Source organism: Schistocerca cancellata, chromosome 6, assembly GCF_023864275.1.
Source record: "Schistocerca cancellata isolate TAMUIC-IGC-003103 chromosome 6, iqSchCanc2.1, whole genome shotgun sequence".
NCBI classification, from domain to species: Eukaryota; Metazoa; Arthropoda; class Insecta; order Orthoptera; family Acrididae; genus Schistocerca; species Schistocerca cancellata.
In genome coordinates this window covers 108,078,818-108,098,856 of record NC_064631.1, presented here as the reverse complement: position 1 = coordinate 108,098,856, position 20,039 = coordinate 108,078,818, and positions in this window count along the sequence as shown.

Here is a 20,039-nt window from a genome sequence, read left to right as displayed (position 1 = left end):
TTTGTATTGAATCGGAATGCAATTTCTGTGCTTCATAGTCAATGTGATGGTCGAAGGGAGACAATAAACCTGCTGAGGTGCATCGGAGTCTAACACTGGGCCCCCAGGGAAGAGCCAAAGTACATACTCTTCTAAACCGTACTCTTGTGGACTGAAATCGGCATTGCGAATTTTGTATTGAATCGGGATGCAATTTCTGTGTTTCATCGTCAATGTGATGGCGTAAAGGATACAGTAAACCTGCTTTCGTGCATTGGAGTCTATCACTGGGTCCCCAAGGAAGAGCCAAAGTACATACTCTTCTAAACCTTACTCCTGTGGACAAAAATCGGCATTGCGAATTTTGTATTGAATCGGAATGCAATTTCTGTGCTTCATAGTCAATGTGATGGTCGAAGGGAGACAATAAACCTGCTGAGGTGCATCGGAGTCTAACACTGGGCACCCAGGAAAGAGCCAAAGTACATACTCTTCTGAACCGTACTCCTGTGAACAGAAATCGGCTTTGCGAATTTTGTATTGAATCGGGATGCAATTTCTGTGTTTCATCATCAATGTGATGGTCGAAGGGTTATATTAAACCTGCTGTGGTGCATCGTAGTCTAACACTGGGCCCCCTGGGAATAGCCAAATTACATACTCTTCTAAACCGTGCTCCTAAGGACAGAAATCGGAATTGCGAATTTTGTATTGAGTCGGGATGCAATATCTGTGTTTCATCGTCAATATGATGGTCGAAGGGTTACAGTAAACCTGCTGTGGTGCATCGGAGTCTAACACTCAGCCCCCAGGGAACAGCGAAAGTACATACTCTTCTAAACCGTACTCCTGTGGAGAGAAATCGGCATTGCGAATTTTGTATTGAATCTGGATGCAATTTCTGTGTTTCATCGTCTATGTGATGGCCGGGGGTTACGGTAAGCCTGCTGTAGTGCATCATAGTCTAACACTGGGCCCCCAGGGAAGAGCCAAAGAACATACTTTTGTAAACCGTACTCCTGTGGACAGAAATCGGCATTGCGAATTTTGTATTGAATCGGGATGCAATTTCTGTGTTTCATCGCGAATGTGATGGTCGAAGGGTAACAGTAAACCAGCTGTGGTGCATCGTAGTCTAACACTTCGCCCACAGGGAACAGCCAAAGTACATACTCTTCTAAACTGTACTCCTGTGGACAGAAATAAGCATTGCGAATTTTGTATTGAATCGGGATGCAATTTCTGTGTTTCATCGTCAATGTGATGGTCGAAGGGTTACAGTGAACCCGCTGTGGTGCATTGGAGTCTTACACTGAGCCCCCAGGGAACAGCCAAAGTACATACTCTTCTATACCGTACTCCTGTGGACAGAAATCGGCATTGCGCATTTTGTATTGAATCTGGATGTTATTTCTGTGTTTGGTCGTCAATGTGATGGTCGAAGGGTAACAGTAAACCTGCTGTGGTGCATCGTAGTTTAACGCTGGGCCCCCATGGAATAGCCAAAGTACATACTCTTCTAAACCGTACTCCTGTGGACAGAAACCGCCATTGCTACTTTTGTATTGAATCCGGATGCAATATCTGTGTTTCATCGTCAATGTGATGGTCGAAGTGTTACAGTAAACCTGCTGTGGTGCATCGTAGTCTAACACTGGGCCCCCAGGGAAGAGCCAAAGAACATACTCTTCTAAACCGTACTCCTGTGGACAAAAATCGGCGTTGCGAATTTTGTATTGAATCGGGATGCAATTTCTGTGTTTCATCGTCATTTTGATGGTCGAAGTGTTATAGTAAACCTGCTGTGGTGCATCGTAGTCTAACACTGGGCCCCCAGGGAAGAGCCAAAGTACATACTCTTCTAAACCGTAGTCCTGTGGACAGACATCGGCATTGTGAATTTTGTATTGAATCCGGATGCAATTTCTGTGTTTCATCGTCAATATGATGAACGAAGGGTTACAGTGAACTTGCTGTCGTGCATTGGAGTCCAACACTCAGCCCCAGGGAACAGCCAAAGTACATACTCTTCTATACCGTACTCCTGTGGACAGAAATCGGAATTGCGAGTTTTGTATTGAATCGGGATGCAATTTCTGTGTTTCATCAACAATGTGATGGTCGAAGGGTTACAGTAAACCTGCTGTGGTGTATCGTATTTTAATGCTGGGCCCCCAGGGAAGACCCAAAGTACATACTCTTCTAAACCGTACTCCTAAGGACAGAAATCGGAATTGCGAATTTTGTATTGAATTGGAATGCGATTTCTGAGTTCCATCGTCAATATGATGGTCGAAGGGTTACAGTGAACCTGCTGTGGTGCATCGGAGGCTAACACTCAGCCCCCAGGCAACAGCCAAAGTACATACTCTTCTATACCGTGCTCCTGTGGAGAGAATTCGGCATTGCGAATTTTGTATTGAATCTGGATGCAATTTCTGAATTTCATCGTCAATGTGATGGCCGAAGGGTTACGGTAAGCCTGCTGTAGTGCATCATAGTCTAACACTGGGCCCCCAGGGAAGAGCCAAATGTACATACTCTTCTAAACTGTACTCCTAAGGACAGAAATCGGCATTGCGAATTTTGTATTGAATCTGGATGCAATTTCTTTGTTTCATCGTCACAGTGATGGTCCAAGGGTTACTGTAGAACTGCTGTGGTGCATCGTAGTCTAACACTGGGCCCCCAGGGAAGAGCCAAATTACATACTCTTCTAAACCGTGCACCTAAGGACAGAAATCGGAATTGCGAAATTTGTATTGAATCGGGATGCTATTTCTGTGTTTCATCGTCAATGTAATGGTCTAAGGGTTACAGTAAACCTGCTGTGGTGCATCGGAGTCTAACACTGGGCCCCAGGGAATAGCCAAAGTACATACTCTTCTAAACCGTACTCCTGTGGACAGAAACCGGCATTGCGAATTTTGTATTGAATCGGGATGCAGTTTCTGAGTTTCATCGTCAATGTGCTGGTAGAAGGGGTACAGTAAACCTGCTGTGGTGCGTCGTGGTCTAACACTGGGCCCCCAGTGAATAGCCAAAGTACATACTCTACTAAACCGTACTCCTGTGGACAGAAATTTGCATTGTGAATTTTGTATTGTATCCGGATGCTATTTCTGTGTTTCATCCTCAGTGTGATAGTCGGAGGGTAACAGTAAACCTGCTGTGGTGCATCGTAGTCTAACCTGGGCCCCAGGGAATAGCCAAAGTACATACTCTTCTAAACCGTACTCCTGTGGACAGAAATCGGCATTGCCAATTTTGTATTGAATCGGGATGCAATATCTGTGTTTCATCGCCAATGTGATGGTCGAAGCGTATTAGTAAACCTGCTGTGGTGCATCGTAGTCTAACACTGGGGCCCAGGGAATAGCCAAAGTACATACTGTTCTAAACCGTACTCCTGTGGACAGAAATCGGCATTGCGAACTTCATATTGCATCGGGACGCAATTTCTGTGTTTCATCATCAATGGAATTTTCGAAGGGTAACAGTAAACCTGCTGTGGTGCATCGTAGTCTAACACTGGGCCCCCATGGAATAGCCAAATTACATACTCTTCTAAACCGTACTCTTGTGGACAGAAATCGACATTGCGAATTTTGTATTGAATCGGGATGCAATTTCTGTGTTTCATCGTCAATGTGATGGTTTAAGAGTTACAGTACCCCTGCTGGGGTGCACCGGAGTCTAACACTGGGCCCCAGGGAAGAACCAAAGTAGATACTCTTCTAAACAATACTCCTGTCGTCAGAAATCAGCATTGTGAATTTTGTATTGAATCCGGATGCAATATCTGTGTTTCATCGTCAATGTGATGGTCGAAGGGTCACAGTAAACCCGTTGTGGTGCATCGTAGTCTAACATTGGGCCACCAGTGAATAGCCAAAGTACATTCTCTTCTAAACCGTACTCCTGTGGACAGAAATAGGCATTGCGAATTTTGTATTGAATGGGGATGCAATTTCTGTGTTTCATCGTCAATGTGATGGTCGAAGGGTTACAGTACTGCATCGTAGTCTAACACTGGGCCCCCAGGGAATAGCCAAAGTACATACTCTTCTATACCGTACTCCTGTGGACAGAAATCGGCATTGCGCATTTTGTATTGAATCTGGATGTAATTTCTGTGTTTGGTCGTCAATGTGATGGTCGAAGGGTAACAGTAAACCTGCTGTGGTGCATCGTAGTTTAACGCTGGGCCCCCGTGGAATAGCCAAAGTACATACTCTTCTAACCCGTACTCCTGTGGTCAGAAACCGCCTTTGCGAATTTTGTATTGAATCCGGATGCAATTTCTGTGTTTCATCGTCAATGTGATGGTCGAAGTGTTACAGTAAACCTGCTGTGGTGCAACGTAGTCTAACTCTGGGCCCCCAGGGAAGAGCAAATGAACATACTCTTGTAAACCGTACTCCTGTGGACAAAAATCGGCGTTGCGAATTTTGTATTGAATCGGGATGCAATTTCTGTGTTTCATCGTCATTTTGATGGTCGAAGTGTTATAGTAAACCTGCTGTGGTGTATCGGAGTCTAACACTGGGCCCCCAGGGAAGAGCCAAAGTACATACTCTTCTAAACCGTACCCCTGTTGACAGAAATCGGCATTGCGAATTTTGTATTGAATCGGGATGCAATTTCTGTGTTTCATCGTCCATGTGATGGTCGAAGGGATATAGTTAACCTGCTGTGGTGCATCAGAGTGTAACAGCGGGCGCCCAGGGAAGAGTCAAAGTACATATTCTTCTAAACCGTACTCTTGTGGACAGAAATCGGCATTGCGAATTTTGTATTTAATCGGGATATAATTTCTGTGTTTCATCGTCAATGTGATGGTCGATGGGTTACAGTAATCCTGCTGTGGTGCATCGTAGTCTAACACTGGGCCCCCAGGGAAGAGCCAAATTACATACTTTTCTAAACCGTGCACCTAAGGACAGAAATCGGAATTGCGAAATTTGAATTGAATCGGGATGCTATTTCTGTGTTTCATCGTCAATGTGATGGACTAAGGGTTACAGTAAACCTGCTGTGTTGCATCGGAGTCTAACACTCAGCCCCCAGTGAAGAGCCAAAGTACATACTCTTCTAAACCGTATTCCTAAGGACAGAAATCGGAATTGCGAATTTTGTATTGAATCGGGTGCAATTTCTGTGTTTCAACGTCAATGTGATGGTCGAAGGGATACAGTAAACCTGGTGTGGTGCATCGGAGTCTAACACTGGGCCTCCAGGGAAGAGCCAAAGTACATACTCCTCTAAACCGTACTCTTCTGGAGAGAAATCGGCATTGCGGATTTTGTATTGAATCGGGTGCAATTTCTGTGTTTCAGCGTCAATGTGATGGTCGAAGGGTAACAGTAAATCTGCTGTGGTGCATCGTAGTCTAACACTGGGCCCCCAGGGAGTAGCCAAAGTACATACTCTTCTAAACCGTACTCCTGTGGACAGAAGTCGGCATTGCGAATTTTGTATTGAATCGGGATGCAGTTTCTGAGTTACATCGTCAATGTGCTGGTCGTAGGGTTACAGTAAACCTGCTGTGGTACATCGTAGTCTAACACTGGGCCCCCAGTGAATAGCCAAAGTGCATACTCTTCTAAACCGTACTCCTGTGGACAGAAATTTGCATTGAGAATTTTGTATTGTATCCGGATGCAATTTCTGTGTTTCATCGTCAGTGTGATGGTCGAAGGGTAACAGTAAACCTGCTGTGGTGCATCGTAGTCTAACACTGGGCCCCAGGGAATAGCCAAAGTACATACTGTTCTAAACCATACTCCTGTGGACAGAAATCGGCATTGCGAACTTCATATTGCATCGGGATGCAATTTCTGTGTTTCATCGCCACTGTGATGGTCGAAGGGTAACAGTAAACCTGCTGTGGTGAATCTTAGTCTAACACTGGCCCCCAGGGAAGAGCCAAAGTACATACTCCTCTAAACCGAACTCCTGTGGACAGAAATTTGCAATGTGATTTTGTATTGTATCCGGAAGCAATTTCTGTGTTTCATCGTTAGTGTGATGGTCGAAGGGTAACAGTAAACCAGCTGTGGTGCATCGTAGTCTATTACTGGGCCCCAGGAAATAGCCAAAGAACATAATCTTCTAAACCGTACTGCTGTGGACAGAAATCGGAATTGCGAATTTTGTAGTGAATTGGAATGAAATTTCAGTATTTCATCGACAATGTGATGTTCTAAGGGTAACAGTAATCCTGCTGTGGTGCATCGTAGTCTAACACTGGGCCCCAGGGAAGAGCCAAAGTACATACTCTTCTAAACCGTACTCCTGTGGACAGAAATCGGCATTGCGAATTTTGTATTGAATCGGGATGCAATATCTGTGTTTCATCGCCAATGTGATGGTCGGAGGGTAACAGTGAACCTGCTGTGGTGCATCAGAGTCTAACACTCAGCCCCCAGGGAACAGCCAAAGTACATACTCTTTTATACCGCACTATTGTGGACAGAAATCCGCATTGCGAATTTTGTATTGATCGGGATGCAATTTCTGTGTTTCATCGTCAGTGTGATGATCGAAGGGTTACAGAAAGCCTGCTGTGGTGCATCGAAGTCTAACACTGGGCCCCCAGGGAAGAGACAAAGTACATACTCTTCTAAACCATACTCCTAAGGACAATAATCGTAATTGCGAATTTTATATTGAATCGGGATGCAATTTCTGTGTTTCATCATCAATGGGATGGTCGAAGGGTAACAGTAAACCTGCTGTGGTGCATCGTAGTCTAACACTGGGCCCCAGGGAATAGCCAAAGTACATACTCTTCTAAACCGTACTCCTGTGGACAGAAATCGGCATTGCCAATTTTGTATTGAATCGGGATGCAATATCTGTGTTTCATCGCCAATGTGATGGTCGAAGCGTATTAGTAAACCTGCTGTGGTGCATCGTAGTCTAACACTGGGGCCCAGGGAATAGCCAAAGTACATACTGTTCTAAACCGTACTCCTGTGGACAGAAATCGGCATTGCGAACTTCATATTGCATCGGGACGCAATTTCTGTGTTTCATCATCAATGGAATTTTCGAAGGGTAACAGTAAACCTGCTGTGGAGCATCGTAGTCTAACACTGGGCCCCCATGGAATAGCCAAATTACATACTCTTCTAAACCGTACTCTTGTGGACAGAAATCGACATTGCGAATTTTGTATTGAATCGGGATGCAATTTCTGTGTTTCATCGTCAATGTGATGGTTTAAGAGTTACAGTACCCCTGCTGTGGTGCACCGGAGTCTAACACTGGGCCCCAGGGAAGAACCAAAGTAGATACTCTTCTAAACAATACTCCTGTCGTCAGAAATCGGCATTGTGAATTTTGTATTGAATCCGGATGCAATATCTGTGTTTCATCGTCAATGTGATGGTCGAAGGGTCACAGTAAACCCGTTGTGGTGCATCGTAGTCTAACATTGGGCCACCAGTGAATAGCCAAAGTACATTCTCTTCTAAACCGTACTCCTGTGGACAGAAATCGGCATTGCGAATTTTGTATTGAATGGGGATGCAATTTCTGTGTTTCATCGTCAATGTGATGGTCGAAGGGTTACAGTACTGCATCGTAGTCTAACACTGGGCCCCCAGGGAATAGCCAAAGTACATACTCTTCTATACTGTACTCCTGTGGACAGAAATCGGCATTGCGCATTTTGTATTGAATCTGGATGTAATTTCTGTGTTTGGTCGTCAATGTGATGGTCGAAGGGTAACAGTAAACCTGCTGTGGTGCATCGTAGTTTAACGCTGGGCCCCCGTGGAATAGCCAAAGTACATACTCTTCTAATCCGTACTCCTGTGGTCAGAAATCGCCATTGCGAATTTTGTATTGAATCCGGATGCAATTTCTGTGTTTCATCGTCAATGTGATGGTCGAAGTGTTACAGTAAACCTGCTGTGGTGCAACGTAGTCTAACTCTGGGCCCCCAGGGAAGAGCAAAAGAACATACTCTTGTAAACCGTACTCCTGTGGACAAAAATCGGCGTTGCGAATTTTGTATTGAATCGGGATGCAATTTCTGTGTTTCATCGTCATTTTGATGGTCGAAGTGTTATAGTAAACCTGCTGTGGTGTATCGGAGTCTAACACTGGGCCCCCAGGGAAGAGCCAAAGTACATACTCTTCTAAACCGTACTCCTGTTGACAGAAATCGGCATTGCGAATTTTGTATTGAATCGGGATGCAATTTCTGTGTTTCATCGTCCATGTGATGGTCGAAGGGATATAGTTAACCTGCTGTGGTGCATCAGAGTGTAACAGCGGGCGCCCAGGGAAGAGTCAAAGTACATATTCTTCTAAACCGTACTCTTGTGGACAGAAATCGGCATTGCGAATTTTGTATTTAATCGGGATATAATTTCTGTGTTTCATCGTCAATGTGATGGTCGATGGGTTACAGTAATCCTGCTGTGGTGCATCGTAGTCTAACACTGGGCCCCCAGGGAAGAGCCAAATTACATACTCTTCTAAACCGTGCACCTAAGGACAGAAATCGGAATTGCGAAATTTGAATTGAATCGGGATGCTATTTCTGTGTTTCATCGTCAATGTGATGGACTAAGGGTTACAGTAAACCTGCTGTGTTGCATCGGAGTCTAACACTCAGCCCCCAGTGAAGAGCCAAAGTACATACTCTTCTAAACCGTATTCCTAAGGACAGAAATCGGAATTGCGAATTTTGTATTGAATCGGGTGCAATTTCTGTGTTTCAACGTCAATGTGATGGTCGAAGGGATACAGTAAACCTGGTGTGGTGCATCGGAGTCTAACACTGGGCCTCCAGGGAAGAGCCAAAGTACATACTCCTCTAAACCGTACTCTTCTGGAGAGAAATCGGCATTGCGGATTTTGTATTGAATCGGGTGCAATTTCTGTGTTTCAGCGTCAATGTGATGGTCGAAGGGTAACAGTAAATCTGCTGTGGTGCATCGTAGTCTAACACTGGGCCCCCAGGGAGTAGCCAAAGTACATACTCTTCTAAACCGTACTCCTGTGGACAGAAGTCGGCATTGCGAATTTTGTATTGAATCGGGATGCAGTTTCTGAGTTACATCGTCAGTGTGATGGTCGAAGGGTAACAGTAAACCTGCTGTGGTGCATCGTAGTCTAACACTGGGCCCCAGGGAATAGCCAAAGTACATACTGTTCTAAACCATACTCCTGTGGACAGAAATCGTCATTGCGAACTTCATATTGCATCGGGATGCAATTTCTGTGTTTCATCGCCACTGTGATGGTCGAAGGGTAACAGTAAACCTGCTGTGGTGAATCTTAGTCTAACACTGGCCCCCAGGGAAGAGCCAAAGTACATACTCCTCTAAACCGAACTCCTGTGGACAGAGATTTGCAATGTGATTTTGTATTGTATCGGGAAGCAATTTCTGTGTTTCATCGTTAGTGTGATGGTCGAAGGGTAACAGTAAACCAGCTGTGGTGCATCGTAGTCTACCACTGGGCCCCAGGAAATAGCCAAAGCACATAATCTTCTAAACCGTACTGCTGTGGACAGAAATCGGAATTGCGAATTTTGTAGTGAATTGGAATGAAATTTCAGTATTTCATCGACAATGTGATGTTCTAAGGGTAACAGTAAACCTGCTGTGGTGCATCGTAGTCTAACACTGGGCCCCAGGGAAGAGCCAAAGTACATACTCTTCTAAACCGTACTCCTGTGGACAGAAATCGGCATTGCGAATTTTGTATTGAATCGGGATGCAATATCTGTGTTTCATCGCCAATGTGATGGTCGGAGGGTAACAGTGAACCTGCTGTGGTGCATCAGAGTCTAACACTCAGCCCCCAGGGAACAGCCAAAGTACATACTCTTTTATACAGCACTATTGTGGACAGAAATCCGCATTGCGAATTTTGTATTGATCGGGATGCAATTTCTGTGTTTCATCGTCAGTGTGATGATCGAAGGGTTACAGAAAGCCTGCTGTGGTGCATCGAAGTCTAACACTGGGCCCCCAGGGAAGAGACAAAGTACATACTCTTCTAAACCATACTCCTAAGGACAGTAATCGTAATTGCGAATTTTATATTGAATCGGGATGCAATTTCTGTGTTTCATCATCAATGGGATGGTCGAAGGGTAACAGTAAACCTGCTGTGGTGCATCGTAGTCTAACACTGGGCCCCCATGGAATGGCCAAATTACATACTCTTCTAAACCGTACTCCTGTGGACAGAAATCGGCATTGCGAACTTTGTATTGAATCGGGATGCAATTTCTGTGTTTCATCGTCAATGTGATGGTTTAAGAGTTACAGTACCCCTGCTGTGGTGCACCGGAGTCTAACACTGGGCCCCAGGGAAGAACCAAAGTACATACTCTTCTAAACCGTACTCCTGTCGTCAGAAATCGGCATTGTGAATTTTGTATTGAAGCCGGATGCAATTTCTGTGTTTCATCGTCAATGTGATGGTCGAAGGGTCACAGTAAACCCGTTGTGGTGCATCGTAGTCTAACATTGGGCCACCAGTGAATAGCCAAAGTACAATCTCTTCTAAACCGTACTCCTGTGGACAGAAATCGGCATTGCGAATCTTGTATTGAATGGGGATGCAATTTCTGTGTTTCATCGTCAATGTGATGGTTGAAGGGTTACAGTACTGCATCGTAATCTAACACTGGGCCCCCAGGGAAGAGCCAAAGTACATAATCTTCTAAACAGTACTCCTATGGACAAAAATCGGCATTGCAAATTTTGTATTGAATCGGAATGCAATTTCTGTGCTTCATAGTCAATGTGATGGTCGAAGGGAGACAATAAACCTGCTGAGGTGCATCGGAGTCTAACACTGGGCCCCCAGGGAAGAGCCAAAGTACATACTCTTCTAAACCGTACTCTTGTGGACTGAAATCGGCATTGCGAATTTTGTATTGAATCGGGATGCAATTTCTGTGTTTCATCGTCAATGTGATGGCGTAAAGGATACAGTAAACCTGCTTTCGTGCATTGGAGTCTATCACTGGGTCCCCAAGGAAGAGCCAAAGTACATACTCTTCTAAACCTTACTCCTGTGGACAAAAATCGGCATTGCGAATTTTGTATTGAATCGGAATGCAATTTCTGTGCTTCATAGTCAATGTGATGGTCGAAGGGAGACAATAAACCTGCTGAGGTGCATCGGAGTCTAACACTGGGCCCCCAGGAAAGAGCCAAAGTACATACTCTTCTGAACCGTACTCCTGTGAACAGAAATCGGCTTTGCGAATTTTGTATTGAATCGGGATGCAATTTCTGTGTTTCATCATCAATGTGATGGTCGAAGGGTTATATTAAACCTGCTGTGGTGCATCGTAGTCTAACACTGGGCCCCCTGGGAATAGCCAAATTACATACTCTTCTAAACCGTGCTCCTAAGGACAGAAATCGGAATTGCGAATTTTGTATTGAGTCGGGATGCAATTTCTGTGTTTCATCGTCAATATGATGGTCGAAGGGTTACAGTAAACCTGCTGTGGTGCATCGGAGTCTAACACTCAGCCCCCAGGGAACAGCGAAAGTACATACTCTTCTAAACCGTACTCCTGTGGAGAGAAATCGGCATTGCGAATTTTGTATTGAATCTGGATGCAATTTCTGTGTTTCATCGTCTATGTGATGGCCGGGGGTTACGGTAATCCTGCTGTAGTGCATCATAGTCTAACACTGGGCCCCCAGGGAAGAGCCAAAGAACATACTTTTCTAAACCGTACTCCTGTGGACAGAAATCGGCATTGCGAATTTTGTATTGAATCGGGATGCAATTTCTGTGTTTCATCGCGAATGTGATGGTCGAAGGGTAACAGTAAACCAGCTGTGGTGCATCGTAGTCTAACACTTCGCCCACAGGGAACAGCCAAAGTACATACTCTTCTAAACTGTACTCCTGTGGACAGAAATAAGCATTGCGAATTTTGTATTGAATCGGGATGCAATTTCTGTGTTTCATCGTCAATGTGATGGTCGAAGGGTTACAGTGAACCCGCTGTGGTGCATTGGAGTCTTACACTGAGCCCCCAGGGAACAGCCAAAGTACATACTCTTCTATACCGTACTCCTGTGGACAGAAATCGGCATTGCGCATTTTGTATTGAATCTGGATGTTATTTCTGTGTTTGGTCGTCAATGTGATGGTCGAAGGGTAACAGTAAACCTGCTGTGGTGCATCGTAGTTTAACGCTGGGCCCCCATGGAATAGCTAAAGTACATACTCTTCTAAACCGTACTCCTGTGGACAGAAACCGCCATTGCTACTTTTGTATTGAATCCGGATGCAATATCTGTGTTTCATCGTCAATGTGATGGTCGAAGTGTTACAGTAAACCTGCTGTGGTGCATCGTAGTCTAACACTGGGCCCCCAGGGAAGAGCCAAAGAACATACTCTTCTAAACCGTACTCCTGTGGACAAAAATCGGCGTTGCGAATTTTGTATTGAATCGGGATGCAATTTCTGTGTTTCATCGTCATTTTGATGGTCGAAGTGTTATAGTAAACCTGCTGTGGTGCATCGTAGTCTAACACTGGGCCCCCAGGGAAGAGCCAAAGTACATACTCTTCTAAACCGTAGTCCTGTGGACAGACATCGGCATTGTGAATTTTGTATTGAATCCGGATGCAATTTCTGTGTTTCATCGTCAATATGATGAACGAAGGGTTACAGTGAACTTGCTGTCGTGCATTGGAGTCCAACACTCAGCCCCAGGGAACAGCCAAAGTACATACTCTTCTATACCGTACTCCTGTGGACAGAAATCGGAATTGCGAGTTTTGTATTGAAACGGGAATGCAATTTCTGTGTTTCATCGTCAATGTGATGGTCGAAGGGTTACAGTAAACCTGCTGTGGTGTATCGTATTTTAATGCTGGGCCCCCAGGGAAGACCCAAAGTACATACTCTTCTAAACCGTACTCCTAAGGACAGAAATCGGAATTGCGAATTTTGTATTGAATTGGAATGCGATTTCTGAGTTCCATCGTCACTATGATGGTCGAAGGGTTACAGTGAACCTGCTGTGGTGCATCGGAGGCTAACACTCAGCCCCCAGGCAACAGCCAAAGTACATACTCTTCTATACCGTGCTCCTGTGGAGAGAATTCGGCATTGCGAATTTTGTATTGAATCTGGATGCAATTTCTGAATTTCATCGTCAATGTGATGGCCGAAGGGTTACGGTAAGCCTGCTGTAGTGCATCATAGTCTAACACTGGGCCCCCAGGGAAGAGCCAAATGTACATACTCTTCTAAACTGTACTCCTAAGGACAGAAATCGGCATTGCGAATTTTGTATTGAATCTGGATGCAATTTCTTTGTTTCATCGTCACAGTGATGGTCCAAGGGTTACTGTAGAACTGCTGTGGTGCATCTTAGTCTAACACTGGGCCCTCAGGGAAGAGCCAAAGTACATAATCTTCTAAACCGTACTCCTGTGGACAGAAATTTGCATTGTGAATTTTGTATTGTATCCGGATGCAATTTCTGTATTCCATCGTCAGTGTGATGGTCGAAGGGTAACAGTAAACCTGCTCTGGTGCATCGTAGTCTAACACTGGGCCCCCAGGGAAGAGCCAAAGTACATACTCTTCTAAACTGTACTCCTGTGGACAGAAATAAGCAATGCGAATTTTGTATTGAATCGGGATGCAATTCCTGTGTTTCATCTTCAACGTGATGGTCGAAGGGTTACAGATAACCTGCTGCGGTGCATAGGAGTCTAACACTGGGCCCCCAGAGAAGATTAAAGTACATACTCTTCTAAACCATACTCCTAAGGACAGTAATCAGATTTGCGAATTTTATATTGAATCGGAATGCAATTTCTGTGTATCATCGTCAATATGATGGGCGAAGGGATACAGTAAACCTGCTGTGGTGCATCGGAGTATAACACTGGGCCCCCAGGAAAGAGCCAAAGTACATACTATTCTGAACCGTACTCCTGTGAACTGAAATCGGCATTGCGAATTTTGTATTGATTCGGGATGCAATTTCTGTGTTTCATCATCAATGTGATGGTCGAAGGGTTACAGTAAACCTGCTGTGGCGCATCGTAGTCTAACACTCAGCCCCCAGGGAACAGCGAAAGTCCATACTCTTCTAACCCGTACTCCTGTGGAGAGAAATCGGCATTGCGAATTTTGTATTGAATCTGGATGCAATTTCTGTGTTTCATCGTCTATGTGATGGCCGAAGGGTTACGGTAAGCCTGCTGTAGTGCATCATAGTCTAACACTGGGCCCCCAGGGAACAGCCAAATTACATACTCTTCTATACCGTAATCCTGTGGACAGAAATCGGCATTGCGCATTTTGTATTGAATCTGGATGTAATTTCTGTGTTTGGTCGTCAATTTGATGGTCGAAGGGTAACAGTAAACCTGCTGTGGTGCATCGTAGTTTAACGCTGGGCCCCCATGGAATAGCCAAAGTACATACTCTTCTAAACCGTACTCCTGTGGACAGAAACCGCCGTTGCTACTTTTGTATTGAATCCGGATGCAATTTCTGTGTTTCATCGTCAATGTGATGGTCGAAGTGTTACAGTAAACCTGCTGTGGTGCATCGTAGTCTAACACTGGGCCCCCAGGGAAGAGCCAAAGAACATACTCTTCTAAACCGTACTCCTGTGGACAAAAATCGGCATTGCTAATTTTGTATTGAATCGGGATGCAAATTCTGTGTTTCATCGTCATTTTGATGGTCGAAGTGTTATAGTAAACCTGCTGTGGTGCATCGTAGTCTAACACTGGGCCCCTAGGGAAGAACCAAAGTACATACTCTTCTAAACCGTACTCCTGTGGACAGACATCGGCATTGTGAATTTTGTATTGAATCCGGATGCAATTTCTGTGTTTCATCGTCAATATGATGAACGAAGGGTTACAGTGAACTTGCTGTGGTGCATTGGTGTCCAACACTCAGCCCCAGGGAACAGCCAAAGTACATACTCTTCTATACCGTACTCCTGTGGACAGAAATCGGAATTCCGAGTTTTGTATTGAATCGGGATGCAATTTCTGTGTTTCATCGTCAATATGATGAACGAAGGGTTACAGTGAACTTGCTGTGGTGCATTGGAGTCCAACACTCAGCCCCAGGGAAAAGCCAAAGTACATACTCTTCTAAAGCGTACTAATGTGGACAAAAATCTGCATTGCGAATTTAGTATTGAATCGGGATGCAATTTCTGTGTTTCATTGTCAATGTGATGGTCGAAGGGTAACAGTAAACCTCCTGTGGTGCATCGTAGTCTAACACTGGGCCCCCAGGGAATAGCCAAAGTACATACTCTTCTAAACCGTACTCCTGTGGAGAGAAGTCGGCATTGAGAATTTTGTATTTAATCGGGATGCAATTTCTGTGTTTCATCGTCAATGTGATGGTCGAAGGGTTACTCTAGACCTGCTGTGGTGCATCGTAGTCTAACACTGGGACCCCAGGGAAGAGCCAAAGTACATACACTTCTAAACCGTACTCCTGTGGACTGAAATTGGCATTGCGAATTTTGTATTAAATCGGGATGGAATTTCTGTGTTTCATCGCCAATGTGATGGTCGAAGGGTAACAGTTAACCTGCTGTGGTGCATCGTAGTCTAACACTGGGCCCCCAGGGAATAGCCAAAGTACATACTCTTCTAATCTGTACTCCTGTGGACAGAAATAAGCATTGCGAATTTTGTATTGAATCGGGATGCAATTCCTGTGTTTCATCGTCAATGTGATGGGCGAAGGGTTACAGTAAACCTGCTGTGGTGCATCGTATTCTAATGCTGGGCCCCCAGGGAAGAGCCAAAGTACATACTCTTCTAAACCGTACTCCTAAGGGCAGAAATCGGAATTGCGAATTTTGTATTGCATTGGAATGCGATTTCTGTGTTCCATCGTCAATATGATGGTCGAAGGGTTACATTGAACCTGCTGTGGTGCATCGGAGACTAACACTCATCCCCCAGGCAACAGCCAAAGTACATACTCTTCTATACCGTACTCCTGTGGACAGAAACCAGCATTGCGAATTTTGTATTGAATCGGGATGCAATTTCTGTGTTTCATCGTCAATGTGATGGTCGAAGGGTTACAAATAACCTGCTGTGGTGCATCGGAGTCTAACACTGGGCCCCCAGGGGAGATTCAAAGTACATACTCTTCTAAACCATACTCCTAAGGACAGTAATCGGAATTGCAAATTTTGTATTGAATCGGAATGCAATTTCTGTGTAACATCGTCAATATGATGGTCGAAGGGATACAGTAAACCTGCTGTGGTGCATCGGAGTTTAACACTGGGCCCCCAGGAAAGAGCCAAAGTACATACTCTTCTGAACCGTTCTCCAGTGAACAGAAATCATCATTGCGAATTTTGTATTGAATCGGGATGCATTTTCTGTATTTCATCATCAATGTGATGGTCGAAGGGTTACAGTAAACCTGCTGTGGTGCATCGTAGTCTAACACTGGGTCCCCTGGGAATAGCCAAATTACATACTCTTCTAAATCGTACTCCTAAGGACAGAAATTGGAATTGCGAATTTTGTCCTGAGTCGGGATGCAATTTCTGTGTTTCATCGTCAATATGATGGTCGAAGGGTTACAGTAAACCTGCTGTGGTGCATCGTAGTCTAACACTGGGCCCCAGGGAATAGCCAAAGTACATACTCTTCTCTACCGTACTCCTGTTGACAGAAATCGGCATAGCGAATTTTGTATTGAATCGGGATGCAAAATCTGTGTTTCATCGTCAATGTGATGGTTGATGGGTTACAGTAAACCTGCTGTGGTGTATCGATGTCTAACTCTGGGCCCCCAGGGAGGAGCCAAAGTACATTCTCATCTAAACCGTACTCCTGTTGACAGAAATCGGCATTGCGAATTTTGTATTGAATCGGGATGCAATTTCTGTGTTTCATCGTCAATGTGATGGTCGAAGGATAACAGTAAACCTGCCGTGGTGCCTCGTAGTCTAACACTGGCCCCCAGGGAGTATTCAAAGTTCATACTCTTCTAAACCGTTCCGCTATGGTCAGAAATCGGCATTGCGAATTTTGTATTTAATCGGGATATAATTTCTGTGTTTCATCGTCAATGTGATGGTCGAAGGGTTACAGTAATCCTGCTGTGGTGCATAGTAGTCTAACACTGGGCCCCCAGGGAAGAGCCAAATTACGTACTCTTCTAAACCGTGCACCTAAGGACAGAAATCGGAATTGCGAATTTTGTATTGAATCTGGATGCAATTTCTGTGTTTCATCGTCAATGTGATGGTCGAAGGGATACAGTAAACCTGCTGTGGTGCATCGGAGTCTAACACTGGGCCCCCAGGTGAGAGACAAAGTACACACTCTTCTAAACCGTACACCTGTGGACAGAAATCGGCATTGCGAATTTTGTATTGAATCAGGATGCAATTTCTGTGATTAATAGTCAATGTGATGGTCTAAGGGTTACAGTAAATATGCTGTGGTGCATCGGAGTCTAACACTCAACCCCCAGGGAGGAACCAAAGTACATACTCTTCTAAACCGTATTCCTAAGGACAGAAATATGAATTGAGAATTTTGTATTGAATCGGGATGCAATTTCTGTGTTTCATCGTCAATGTGATGGTCAACGGGTAACAGTAAACCTGCTGTGGAGCATCGTAGTCTAACTTTGGGCCCCCGGGGAATAGCCAAAGAACATAATCTTCTAAACCATACTCCTGTGGACAGAAATCGGAATTGCGAATTCTGTATTGAATCGGGATGCAATTTCTGTGTTTCATCGTCAATGTGATGGTCGAAGGGTTACAGTAAACCTGCTGTGGTGCATCGGAGTCTAACACTGGGACCCCAGGGAAGAGCCAAAGTACATACTCCTCTAAACCATACTCTTGTGGACATAAATCGGCATTGCGAATTTTGTATTCAATCGGGATGCAATTTCTGTGTTGCATCGTCAATGTGATGGTCGAAGGGTAACAGTAAACCTGCTGTGGTGCATCGTAGTCTAACACTGGGCACCCAGGGAAGAGCCAAAGTACATACTCTTCTGAACCGTACTCCGGTGGACAAAAATCGGCATTGCGAATTTTGTATTAAATCGGGATGCAATTTCTGTGTTTCATCGTCAATTTGATGGTTGAAGGGTTACAGTAAACCTGCTGTGGTGCATCGTGGTCTAACACTGGTCCCTCAGGAAAGAGCCAAAGTACATACTCTTCTAAAACGTACTCCTAAGGACAGAAATCAGAATTGCGAATTTTGTATTGAATCGGGATGCAATTCCTGTGTTTCATCGTCAATGTGATGGTCGAAGGGATACAGTAATCCTGCTGTGGTGCATCGTAGTTTAACACTGGGCCCCCTGGGATGAACCAAAGTACGTACTCTTCTAAACCGTACTCCTGTGGACAAAAATCGGCATTGCGAATTTTGTATTGAATCGGGATGCAATTTCTGTGTTTCATCGTCAATGTGATGGTCTTAGGGTTACAGTAAACCTGCTGTGGTGCATCGTATTCTAACACTGGGCCCGCAGGGAAGAGCCAAAGTACTTACTCTTCTAAACCGTACTCCTAAGGACAGAAATCGCAATTGCCAATATTGTATTGAATCGGGATGCAATTCCTGTGTTTCATCGTCAATATGATGGTCGAAGGGTAACAGTAAACATGCTGTGGTGCATCGTAGTCTAACACTGGGCCCCAGGGAATAGCCAAAGTGCATACTCTTCTCTACCGTACTCCTGTTGACAGAAATCGGCATAGCGAATTTTGTATTGAATCGGGATGCAAAATCTGTGTTTCATCGTCAATGTGATGGTTGATGGGTTACAGTAAACCTGCTGTGGTGTATCGGAGTCTAACACTGGGCCCCCAGGGAGGAGCCAAAGTACATACTCATCTAAACCGTACTCCTGTTGACAGAAACCGGCATTGCGAATTTTGTATTGAATCGGGATGCAATTTCTGTGATTCATCGTCAATGTGATGGTCGAAGGAATATAGTTAACCTGCTGTGGTGCATCAGAGTGTAACACCGGGCCCCCAGGGATGAGTCAAAGTACATACTCTTCTAAACCGTACTGCTATGGTCAGAAATCGGCATTGCGAATTTTGTATTTAATCGGGATATAATTTCTGTGTTTCATCGTCAATGTGATGGTCGAAGGGTTACAGTAATCCTGCTGTGGTGCATCGTAGTCTAACACTGGGCCCCCAGGGAAGAGCCAAATTACGTACTCTTCTAAACCGTGCACCTAAGGACAGAAATCGGAATTGCGAATTTTGTATTGAATCTGGATGCAATTTCTGTGTTTCATCGTCAATGTGATGGTCGAAGGGATACAGTAAACCTGCTGTGGTGCATCGGAGTCTAACACTGGGCCCCCAGGTAAGAGACAAAGTACACACTCTTCTAAACCGTACACCTGTGGACAGAAATCGGCATTGCGAATTTTGTATTGAATCGGGATGCAATTTCTGTGATTAATAGTCAATGTGATGGTCTAAGGGTTACAGTAAATATGCTGTGGTGCATCGGAGTCTAACACTCAACCGCCAGGGAAGAACCAAAGCACATACTCTTCTAAACCGTATTCCTAAGGACAGAAATAGGAATTGAGAATTTTGTATTGAATCGGGATGCAATTTCTGTGTTTCATCGACAATGTGATGGTCAACGGGTAACAGTAAACCTGCTGTGGTGCATCGTAGTCTAACATTGGGCCCATGGGGAATAGCCAAAGTACATAATCTTCTAAACCATACTCCTGTGGACAGAAATCGGAATTGCGAATTCTGTATTGAATCGGGATGCAATTTCTGTGTTTCATCGTCAATGTGATGGTCGAATGGCTACAGTAAACCTGCGGTGGTGCATCGGAGTCTAACACTGGGACCCCAGGGAAGAGCCAAAGTACATACTCCTCTAAACCGTACTCTTGTGGACATAAATCGGCATTGCGAATTTTGTATTCAATCGGGATGCAATTTCTGTGTTGCATCGTCAATGTGATGGTCGAAGGGTAACAGTAAACCTGCTGTGGTGCATCGTAGTCTAACACT